This window comes from Pseudorca crassidens, chromosome 3 (genome assembly GCF_039906515.1).
Source record: "Pseudorca crassidens isolate mPseCra1 chromosome 3, mPseCra1.hap1, whole genome shotgun sequence".
Lineage (NCBI taxonomy): Eukaryota > Metazoa > Chordata > Mammalia > Artiodactyla > Delphinidae > Pseudorca > Pseudorca crassidens.
The window spans coordinates 93,457,092-93,469,521 of record NC_090298.1 but is presented as its reverse complement, the minus strand read 5'-3'; the positions used below and the strand labels follow the sequence as shown (position 1 = coordinate 93,469,521).

Below are 12,430 nucleotides of genomic sequence, written 5' to 3'. Positions count from 1 at the left end.
TTTCCTTGTGATTTTCCTACAGGGAAGAAAATGGACTGCTCTGTCAACATTGGCATTTAAGGTTGTTTCCATGTCCTGGCTGTGAACTAATAAATTGGCATTCGGTTTATACATCAGTCTCTCTGGGCTCAGTCAATGTGAGTCTACTCCTGAAACTTGAGTCCATTTTCAGATAACTGACAAAACAAGGCATATGAGCTCTCAAAGCTAGTCTCTTAGCTAGGAGGTAGTGGCCCCCTTTCCCAAAGAAATGGGTATTTGTTGTTTTTGCCAGACTGGCATCCTTTTCCATTTTTCTGGTACAGCATCTTGAATTTCCCCTGGGGAATCACCTCTATTCTGTTCTCAAACTCCTCCCAAATCTGAACATAGCTTGTCCTTTTAAACTCAATCCTAGAATGTTTTTAAACAAAGCTAAGCTTTAGAGGTAAAGCTTAGATCTGTTGGTGCCTGGCATGGAGCCACTAGAGAAAAGAGTGCCTGAGAACAACGCCATTGTAGACCAAAAAAAAAAAAAAAAAAGAATCAAGAGTTAGAGATAAAATGAAAGAGAGAGAAAGAAAGAGTTCTTTATGATATCATTGTTTGAATCATGGATACAGTTGGTCCCACCTGTATCCTCTGTCTTACATGAGCCAATGAATTTCCTTTGTTTTTTTGAGCCAGTTTGAATTGGACTTCTTTCATTTACTCAAGAGTCTTAAATAAAACAACACGTCTGTATCTCCGCATACAGAGTATACCTTCCATTCAAGAGCAACAATTAGGTCCAAAGATCTACCACCTGTTCAGGGGAACATTTACAAAATCCATCCTGGCAGGAAGCAGGGACCTGCTGGACATTAACTGCATGCCAAATCTCCTTCATTTGAGAATAAGGTGAACTTAAGAATTGTCACTGGAAAACAATGATACCACAGGCTTAGGACTTTGCAACATGGGGAGGGAACAAAGGCATGAGGTGTTTTACAATTTTTATATCTTCATCTATGGCATATGAGTCTTCCCATGTTTATTGCTCAGGAATATTTCTATAAAAATGAAAGGAAGTCTACCTCTCTGTGCCCCAAGTAGGGAAGAAAAATTAATGACCAGATATCATCACAGTCAATCACCTCAGTCATGGGAAATAGGAGGGGAGGTTGTTACCTGTCCACAGGAAAAGCAATGGCCAGATTAACTCCACAGACTTTTAATTAGACGAGATTCTTTCTGCCTACCTTTTTGAAGTTAGATGACCTTCACTGCTTATATACATGAGACAATTAAAAAGAAAATCTCATCAGCAAATTGATGAGAAACTAGTGGAAACAATTTTCTCCCCCCAAATCATACACTGAACACTAAACCCTTCAATGTGTTAAATAGACTTTTGATTCCCTACATAGTGGTTCCTACAACTAGAGTGGGACTGGGTTACAAAATATAATGCCATCAGTCATATAAAGCCCCTGATGTTTAGGAACTCCCTAGCCTCATGAAATAACTAAACATGGCATGTTTTTGCTCTTTATCTCTTTCCCCATTTCGAAAAGGACCTGACTAGGAAAAGACTTAACAGCTTGTTGAGAAGGATGGATGTTCAGAAGTGATAGCTCATTGGTGTCCTGCTTCTCTCAAGGCTAAAAGGCACGCACACTCCATTCTATCAAGAAAAGACTGGGCTGTGCAAAACAGTAAAATAAAAACCAAATCCTTGGATTTGACTTTTGCAAATGTCCAGGGAGATGGTTGCGTTTCGTAAGATTATTGGAAGGGAAAAGACCAGTCAGGACTAATATTGCATTTATGTTGGAATTGATACTGAGCATATGGGTAAAAGCAGGATGGCAATCTAGGCTAACGGATCATCTCAGCCTCAGAACGTAATTTGCAAACACAGTATCAAAGTCAGATACCTCATACTATGTTTTAGTAAAAACCAATGAACAAGCAAACAAACAGAACCCCCACAAAAACATTATGTACCTTCTCAGATTCCCTCAACCTCTCCTCATGTCTGTCTCTCTTGGTGAGCACCTGATCCACACACAGGTGCAGCGCCTCTACTTTCAGACTTGGGGAAAATAACGTACTGTGTAGCATGGTGCCCAGATTCCTGAGCAGCCAGAGACACAGGAGTAGTGAGAGTTAGCTTCCCATGAAGTAAAACTGCATCAGTGAGAAACGAAATGAGAGGAAACCGGGAAGCCAAGTTCCTCTTTCTTTTCCTCTTCCATTCACTGCACCAAGGTATCGTTCTTTTCTGCAACACCTCCAGGGAAGCCCCAAATGTCAAGTAAGACAGTATAGAGTGACACAGTGTGTCTCAGCGCAGCTCCTTGTTAAGCAGTAGCTAGTGTGGCAATACACGGCATTACACTGAATCACATCACTCTCTCTCGTGCCTTGTCACCCTTGCTCTCCGAGTTGCACAGCCCAAATCAGCTGATAGCACTCTGAGCATTGCCTTGGGCTCGGCTTTCTAGAGGATGCAACAGAAGGCATAGTTGAGGCTACTATGTTAACAACAGTGAAATCTCTTTGTCACCATCACTAATAATTTTATGAATATAATAATAATTTCCCCTTCAAATATTCAGCAATACGGTTTGCGTTTGCATTGCACTTTGATCTGGATGGCAAATAAATCATTCCTCGTTCATATGGGGTCTTTCAAAATGCCCCCTTTGCATTATTATTACCAATAAGCGCAAGGAATACACTTGTGTTTCAGCTGTATATTGTTCCAAAACCAACCACCCAAAATGAAATTACTTAAGGCAAAGATGAGGGGGGCTTGCCTGCACGGTTCTGAACCTGGTGACGCCAACCGGAGTCACTCACTTGGTCAAATTCAGTTGTTACTGGGTCGGGCTACAAGGTCTAAGAAAGCTTCACTCACATATGCGTGCCCAGCCCCTCCTTCACACAGCGGCTTGCTCTCCCCAAGGCGAGCTGGGGTTTCCTCACAGCACTGTGGATTCAGAATAGTCAGACCTCTCTCAAGGAGGCTGGCTTCCAAGAGGGAAGAAAAAAAAGCTACCAGGCCACAAGCCCCAGAATTCAAAGTCATTAAATTTCATTGTTCAAAGCAAGTCACAAAGGTAGGATGACTCAACAGGCAGAAAACAGACCTACCTCACGGCAAACGGCATATGTGTAGAAAGAAGGAGGCGTTGCTGGCGGCCATCTTTGGAGACTCTCTACCAGGCTGATTCCCAGACTGATCTGCAGATTGGAATCATCTGGGGGCCTTTTAAAACTAGCAGAGCACAGTGCACACCTTAAACCAATTAATTCACGATGCTGGAGAGGGCAGAACACGGGCATCCCTTTCTTTTTTTTTTAAGCTCCCTGGATGATTCCAGTGTGCACACAAGTTTGGGAACCTCCAATCCAGCACAACTTGTGAGAAAAGAGATTTAGAAAAGCTGAAGATTCTAACTGGCAGTCCTCAGTTACACGTGATTACGTGTCATTTCACAGCATGCTCAGTGTTCTTTCTTGGGTTTAAAATTTAAGCCAAACGCCCATCTCTTCAAAGCACAATAAAGCTGCCATGATAAGCCAGTCAGTCTTGTAGAATGACCAGTCTTCTAGTTTGCCTGGGACTGAATAGTTTCCTGGGACACAAGACTTTCAGTGCTAAAACCAGGACACTCTGAGTCTAACTGGACAGTTGGTCACCCTAGCATTGCCTTCCCTCCCTCTGCAGGACAGGTCATGTTCTAGTGAGCTTTGTTTCTAAAATGCATTCCCACTGTTAATACCTAAGTTTCCTCAAAATTAATCACCTAGGCCAGAGCTGCCTGAGTGTGTCCATGGACCTGCAGTATAAGCATCACCTGAGAGAGTCTGTTAGCAATGGAAATCTGGGGAAATTCTAACAGAGTCAGAATATCTGGGATTAGGGCCTAGAAATCTGTGTTTTGAAAAACATGAATTTGAGAAGCACTGGTCTGGCCTGCCGTGCTCTCATCTCCATCTATCTCTACCCTTCCACGTGAGGCAAGATCAGGTTTCTGTTTTGCTGTAAAAGTATAAAAACCACAGCAGGAAGATTCAATGCTAATTGGCCAGAGATGCCTTGACCAAGGGCAGCCAGCATCTTCGGACATAACCATGATAATCATCATTTTTGGCACAGTTTTTGCCAGCCATTTATCTGAGAGGCTGTATAAAAAATTGTTATATTAACAATAGAGGCTGGAGCCTGGAATGAGGGGCGTGCTGAGCACAGCTGCCTGAAGTTGGCAGGGCCCATCTCGTCCAGAACACATCACAGCTGTCAATACAATTCAGGTGGTAATTTTTGCTCCAACCTGAAAGGAAAAAAAAAATCTTTCCCTTAAAGTTAAGCAGAAAATCAAGCTTTATCTGGGACTGGATGCTTGGTTTTCAATTTGAATTTATAGTAAAAATCATTCAGGTTTCAGTAATTTAGAAAGTAGGTTTTTTTGAACCAGCTTGAGCTGAAGTTACCTAGGAACAATGACGAGTTCTGCCAAGCAAATTAATACCCTAAAATGTTAACCACTTTAAAACAAAACCAGATTTGTTGAAGGACTTACCTGTTTATATTCAACTGATTTTAATAACTGCGTATGAATTTTATCCATACATGAAAGAAGAGGCTCTCATCCAAAACACTCTGTTGGTACTATTACTGCATGAGCTGAAAGTAAAACAAAGATATTTCTTAAAGCACTCAGACACACTGTAATTCAGACCTTCTACGAATTCAGACCAGTCTCCCTGAATACAGAACAAAAATTCTAGTAGTATTTCTTTACCAATCAATTAACATATAACTTGATCCCCAATCCACTGAAGCATATGGAATTTTAAAAGCCCTTTTGAAAACTCACCTTTGATAAATTATGACTTTTATTTCTCATGTGTTTCACAAACTTCATATTTAAATTCAAAGAAAATGACCAGTTAACCAATTTTCCCCCTGCATAAAATAATCTAATTAAAGTTATTGTGGTAAGGTTAAAAATCTGGGGAAGGAGATTGCTCCTTCAGTATTTCTGAACCACTACAGTCAAAATCATCCTCTTGCTGCACTGCAGGCCTGGCAGGAGGTGTTTGAGCTGCCCCACCCAGACATTCTGTGGGCAGCAAAAATACCTAATAACATCTTTCACAAAGGTGAAAAATACAGTAGATTTGAAAAACGCATTTTCTCAACCAAAAACTCACTTCCCCATGTTATAATCACAGGAGAAGTCTGTGAGATTTACTTTCTCTCATTAAATTTAAATATATAAACAATATTTTTGTAAATAACCATAAGCAGATTTTAATCAATGATGTATTCTGTAGACTTATAAGTATTTCATAAATGACCAACTTCAGTTAAAACATCTCTGAGAAAGTGTAAATAAGTCATTCCATTCTTAAGGAGGTTCGAGTGATCCCTATATACTTTCCCTTTTTAGGAGAAACATCCAGGAATACAACTGACTAAACCAGCATCGTGAAACTGGGGAATGAAGATTCTTCTGCCACTTCCTTCACTTCCCAGTTGCACAAGCATAGTTAATCAACCTAGCATCTATCCCCTTTCTCAGGGAAGCCGTCATGACCCTCACCTGGGCTTTGCCTAATGGCCAGTGGCCAGTACCAAGACGGACTCCTGGAGATCAGAAGCGTTGCACAAAGTTGACCAAATGGGATCAGGTGTCAGTTTAAGGCTACAGAGAGCAAAGGTCCCAACATGGAAGCTAAACTTGGCCATCAAATCCAACGGGATAAACTCAGAATCAAAACTAAACCCCATTCCACAAGGGTGGTGAGCTGGACAGACCCCTGCACGGGGAGAATAGGAGAGGCTGGAAGGACAGATCATGGCCTAAGACAGCTTGTCTCATGTAAATGCATCTGCTCAATGGAGTCTTAGATTTCATTCATAAAATGAGTAGTAATCTCTACCTACCTCATAAAGTTGTCATGAAAATCAAATGAAAAATTTCAAAGTGAACCTGACTTGTACCCTGTAAATACATGTGCAAATACAAGGGACCAACACTATTACTGAGATAGGCTGGGACCTGGAATCCTTTGTCAGGGCGCTTGCTCCCGGACAAAGGTCTCCTCCTGCAACAGAATACAAAGAAACTATAAGGGATTAAAAATAACTGCAGGCATGTGCAGTCCTAGCAAATTATGAACAATAAGATACAATAAGGCCACAAACCGACTGCTATTTCTGAGGTGCCAGGAGCAAAACTGAGTACTGTGCATGATCCCTGCACACAGCACCACCAAGGGAGTGGGCCGACCACCTAAACCACGCCTCCAGCCCCACCCACGGACCCGCCCCTAACCCTCACCCCACTTAAGGAACCTGCCCGCCCTCCTGCCCTCCTCGCTGCCCTCCTCGGGGAGCGAGCAAGGGCAACTCTTACTTGTTTTTGCTCCCCCCTGCTGCAGCAGGAGCCTCAGTAAAGCCTTGCGTGAATTTCTCATCTGGCCTCTTATCAATTTCTGTTGATTAAAGAGTCCAAGGACCCAGGTCGGTAACATTACTACGTTTACATCATTCCTCCCAGCACTGGGCAGGGGATCTTGTGGTCAGGGGTCTGGATGAGAAGTGATCCGCTGAATGTGTACACTGTAATTGTCAGTAGGTATTTGTCTGCCCCCCTAACTAGACTGTGATTTCCTTGAAAGCAGGGACTGTGTCTTAGTCATCACTGCACCTCCATTTACATAGTAAGACATTCAGTCACATGTTGAATGAATAAATTCTGAGTCCTCACTGTTACTCAGACTCCTGGCTGGCCATGAATTATGTGCAATGGAATACTATGTGGCGTAATGTGAGAGATGAGACATCAAATGCCCATGTGCCCAAGAATCGTTCCCCATCTGCCAGAAATGGCTACTACCTCACTGTCAGAGCACAGGCGCCTCTGGATAAGGAGGCTAAGTCCTCAGAATTAGAAGCATTCCTTGAAGCTGGTCAATAAAGGAGGCACTGACAATCAAATGCCTTAGGAAATAAGAATACCTAAACTGTACTGCGTCCCTATTTTATGCCAGGCACTGTGCTTAAAAGCTTCACATCATTGTCTTATTTAAAATTCACAATGACAGCATAAGGGAGGTTTTGTTATTATCTATATTTGACATATGAAAAAATTGAGTCTGTGAGAGGAGTGAAGTGACCTCACCAAGCTGTATGAGGTAGAGCCCAAACTGAATTCCAGGTCGATTTTATTCCAAAGCTTACATTCTTAAGCAATACTGTACCCAGCTGTCCAAGGAAAGAGAGGCCCTCGTGCGCCTCTCGTTAGTGAGAATGGGATGGTCTCATCCTGATCAACTGAAAGCCAAGCAAAAAAGGGGAATTCCTCCTCCTACCTCCCTCTCTTCCTTTCACAATTCCTGCAGACAGCCCCTAAGCCAGTCACTGTGCTCACACCAGAGATACACCAGTGAACAGAAGCAAGGGGTACCATTTGAGGGAAGGAGACAGACAAGTGAACAGATGTGAACTGCCATGCGAGGGTGGTGGCTGGAGAACTAGATGTCAGCAGAGTGATGGAACATGATGACATGGGGGAACCTTGTCAGGCCCAAATGTAGTCGTGCCGGGCCAGCCCCTCAAGCCTGGCACTGGAGGGTACTGTGGGGGAAGTACTGCCTAGGAGGCCCAGCAGGGGGATGGGATGCGATATCTGGGATGGGAAGGCCTCAGCAACCTTTTTTTTTTTTTTCCCTTCTTTTCCATCTTTTACTTTTATTACTTATATTTTATATTTCTCATTTGTATTTATTACAAAGAGTTATAAATGGAAAATCAAAAAAGAAAGGGAACTAAAACTTATAAAGTTAGGAAAATAAAGCCAATGACTGTAGTCCGTTACATTTCCTGAAAGAAACCAAGGGAAGAATTATAACCCATTCTCCCTTTATGCCCACAGTGGAATCATTGACCATTAAAAATACTCTCTGCCAACTAGTCCATCAGTTGTCCTGCATGGAGGCATTTCTTTCAAAATAAGGTTTGATTCTAACAATGGTAATAGAAGCAAAATAATTTTTTTATATAATGGAAATAAAAACATTCAGCAACCATCTTCTAAATGAGATGCCCCAAAGGACTGCACAGCCTGAGGTCCTGTGGGCCTGGGGGTGGTGAGAAGGTTGTGGCCAGTTACCTGGTGATTATCAAATATGTCTGCAATATACACTGGCTTTTAAACCGAACCTGTGGCTCCACGTGTACCCACTGCCTTGCACCGTTTAATTCAGCCCCCGGGGCCTGTCTCCTCTTGCTGATTTCACCTGGCCCTGCCTCCACAAGGTCTGCTGCGTTCTCAGCCGAGTGCCTGTGCTAGCTCAGTGCTTCCTCATCTGGCTTCTCCGACCCGCAGGGCTCTTCTGGCTTTCACCCTCTAGTCCGTGCCATTTTTGGTTTCTCTGAATAGCTCTGGATACCACACATGACAATGGCCCCAAGGCCCCTAGGTCACATCCTCCTAATGGGGTGCCACCACCATTAGACTTGCTTCAGCCTCAGGAGGAAAAGGACACAGTGTCAACTCTGAGACACTGGCAGGGTCCAGTCACCTGGGACACTTCCTCCACGTCCCCTCTATTTCTCCACGTCTGTACTGTTGATGCAGCCTTCTGTCATCTATTCAACCAATATGTACTGATAACCTACTCTACTTTACCCTCCTCTGGGGATTAAAAAAGACAAAGTAAAAACTTTCTCCGCCCCCAAGGAATTCACAATCTGACAATGACAACTGAAGTGGAGGAATTTGGACTATACCATCTACAGGCTTATACTTTCCACATTTAAGTCTCTTGCCCCAAATTCTCCTTCAAGCTTCAGACTCAAATCAGCTCCCTACCTGACGTCTACACTTGGCTGTCTAACGGCATTTCAAAATTAATACATTTAAAATATGATTTTCTTCCCTTCTCTGCTCTTCCTCGTCTCTGTAAACAGCATCAATATCCTCACCGCCAAATAAAAAATCTAGGTGTCACTTTTGACTCCTCTCTTTCCCTTACTAACCCCCATATTTAAATCCATCAACAAGCCCTGTTCATTCTACCTTCAAAGTATGTCCCGAATCCATCTACTTCTCTTCAAGTCCATTCTCACAGCCCTGATCACCCCTGAGCTGCTGCTGGCACACAGAGCCCTTCATGTAGATTTGAAAAAGATGCCCCTCCTCCAGGCCTTCAAAGCCCTGTGACAGGACATTTGCTGGCAAGAGAGCACAGGCTAGATTTTGACCTCCACTTGACCTCCAGGCTGGTGCCCGATGCAGTAAATAACCTGCAGAAACACAGTCACACCCCCGCCACCATCTTCTCTCCTCTCCTGTTGCAGTGGCCTCCCACGTGCCCCTCCCGTATTGTCTATTCTCTACATAGCCCCAGAGTAGCCTTTTAAAACCTCAGATTCAATTTTATTTCGCTTCCCTGATTAAAACCCTTCAATCTTTACTTTGACCTACGAGGCTCTGCATGTTCTGGTCCCAGATTACCTCTCTGATCTGCTGGCCCATGTTTACTCTGGCGGCCTTCCTCTTCCTGAAGAACACCAAGCTCCCCTTCCCAGACTGAGGTGTCTACCTTCTGCTCTTTCCTACCTTCCACCCTGGACCACAGTACATAAAACAGGATTAGTCTTAATATTTAGTTCATCATTTACTCCCGTTAGTCCATGCATGGCCTGTCCTATTTCATTATTTACGAGTTATTTTTAACAATGTAATAAGCACACCTGGCCCTACCAGCCAAAACTCAGCTGAGACCCTGCCACTGACTCACCTCTAACAAACCATATGGTCGCCCTGCTTCTCCCCATCTAAGGTAACCACAAGTACAAACCTCAGGTTCTCATTCTCTTGCTTTCCTATTTATATAATGTTATTGTATCTACATATATTCCTAAGTAGTAGGGGTTTTTATTATAGTAATTTTCAATATTATAAAAGATTGTCATGTTATATGTAATGCTATATGTAATCTTTCGGCCAATTTCCATTTAATATTATATAGCTTATATCCAGTCATATTGTTATGTGTCACTTATTTTATTCATTTTTGATTGCTGTATGATATTCCTCTATATAACAATATTACACTATTCATCTATTCCTTCGTGATGGGCATTGAAGTTCTTTCCAGGGTTTCATTACTGGGAACCAGACTGTTACAAAGGTTCACACACAGGTCTCCTGTTAAACATATACAAGAGATTCTAATAGATATAAATCTACAAGTGAGTTAAACGGTTGGATCACAGGTGTACAAATTAGGATACAATGCCAACCGTTTCCCGAACTCACTGTGCCAGTTTATACTCCTGCCAGCAATGTTGGAAGGTCCTGTGGATCCAGATCCACATCCTCTTCAATCACTTGATATTGTCAAACCTTTTAATATGGGGCCAACTAAATGGGTGTAAAGGGATCCCCAATGTGACTTCGATTTGCATTCCCGTAAGTACTAAAGGTAATAACTATCATATGTTCACAAGCTATTTGTATTTCCTCTCCTCAGAGCTTTAAAGTCTCAGCCTGAATGTTCCTACCACACTCCATGTGAAGGTCGCCACTCCCTATTACACTACTCTGTTCTCTTTTCTTTGTGGCATCTACCACTACCTGAATTATCCAATCTGTTTGCTGAATATATTGTCTATTTCCCTCAACTTAAATACAAGCTCCAAGGATCCTGGTTGCCTTGTTCACTCCTCCATCTCAGAATAGATGGATGAATATGTGATGACAGAGCTATGTAATAGATTAAGAGTTATGGTCCAGAGTCAGATGTTCTGAGTTTCAATGGCAGCTCCCCCACTTAATAGCTGTGTGATCATGAACAAATTATTTAAATCTTCTGTTCCTGAGTTGTCCCCTGTGTAAGAAAGAGATAACAATTGTCCTTACTTCATGGGGTTGTTATGAGGTTTAAATGAGTGAATACTTGTAAAGTTCTTAGAACAATACCACAAACATAGCAAGTGCTTGATAAATGGTTATCATGGTTAATGTGTGATTATAGTTAGTACTACTCCATAGCGTGAGAGCACAGAGGCACCCAACTAGCTTGGACCTAAGGAGCTTCCTCCTCTTCTGCATGTCCTACAGATGCCCATTCCCGCAGCCTAGAGGAAAGCAGAGAGGTGCCCAGGGAAAAGCTGGGGAGCAGTTTATTCTCGAGAAAATGAGAATCCGGTCATCGTACACATGAATAGTAATGTGGTCAGACAGAGTCAGTGCTCAACAATGCTTGCTGAATAGATCCTTCATAGACCATCAGTCCATACCCCCTATAACCCCAGGCCTACATTACACACAGAGTCACAACACTCCCCCCTCCCTCCCTGCATCTTGGTTCATATTTGCAAAGAGGGAAAAGGGAACTTAGAAAGGGGAAGGGCAAAGAAATAAAAGCAGGCTGCATCAGGAGAGAGGATAGCAGGGAACTCAGGCAAGAGAGAAAGGAGGGAAGGTGGAAGAGGAGCAGACATGGGAAATTTCAGGTCGCACTGTGTCACCTGTGTCTAGTGTTGAACATGAAAATGCTGAAAATAAGAACATAAGGGAGTCTCCACCAGCCACCCACTCAGGGGAATTTTCCTTTATAAGGCGTGAGTGGGGGTAGGGAAAAGGTGAAGCAGAAAGGCCTGGGGAGGGGCAGGAAGAGGGGAAGCCCAAGGCAAACTTCATCTCGCCGTCTTGCCTAGGGGAGGATGGTCCCGGTTAAATATGTCCCCCTCCCCCCCGCCCCCCCATGTCAATGTCACCTTAGTCTCCAGCATACCTTGTTCTGCAACCGAGAGCCCCGCTCCATTTGGAACCTTCCTTGTCTCAAAGTGATAAATGCGGCTTATGTTAAATGCGCCAGGAGGCAAGGCCGAGGTGAGATGCCACTGAGAATTCCGGCAGGTTCATCGGGAGAAAGTGTTTCCATTTGAGAAGGATCAGGAGTGCTGGCCAGGGACCAGCTGCCTTTCCGGGTGTCGAATTCCGTGACAGTTCGCCGCCGGGGAGAGCACCGCGTCCCCTGCCTGCGCCTCCTCTCCGGGGCTCCGAGCACCCGCCGGGGGAGCCCGGGCGCGCGGGGGCCGGGCCGGGTCCCTGCCGCCCACTGGTGGCTCTTCCGAGTGCACCTTCCTGGAGCCCAGCTGCCCCTTGCCCGTCCCTGCTTCAGCACCGACCCTGCGGAAATCTGAACCTGTTAGCAGGATGCCCTGCCGGGACTGGGGACTCCCTCCTTTTCCAGTCCTTGGCTGGCAGCGACCAGCCCGGAAGGCGGGGGCCGAGAAGGCTCAGGGTATTGCCGACCTTGAGGCTACCGAGGAGTGTGCATCAGCCGAAAATAACACACACGGCCACAGACACAGACACACAGACACACACACACACACACACACCGTTTGACAGTTCCCTCCCGAGGAAAGTAA

The 12,430-nt window shown here is 44.1% G+C and overlaps 1 long non-coding RNA gene across 1 annotated transcript in view; it reads right to left on the bottom strand.

The window, feature by feature from the left end:
• The window catches only part of LOC137220773 (uncharacterized), a 148,995-nt gene extending 136,789 nt beyond the window's left edge, over positions 1-12,206 (bottom strand). The window contains exons 1-2 of the long non-coding RNA XR_010941791.1: positions 11,788-12,206; positions 4,554-4,657 (exon numbers count right to left, since the gene is read on the bottom strand). This is a non-coding gene — a long non-coding RNA (uncharacterized lncRNA). The remainder of the gene's footprint in view (positions 1-4,553; positions 4,658-11,787) is intronic.
• Between the last annotated feature and the right edge of the window lie 224 nt (positions 12,207-12,430).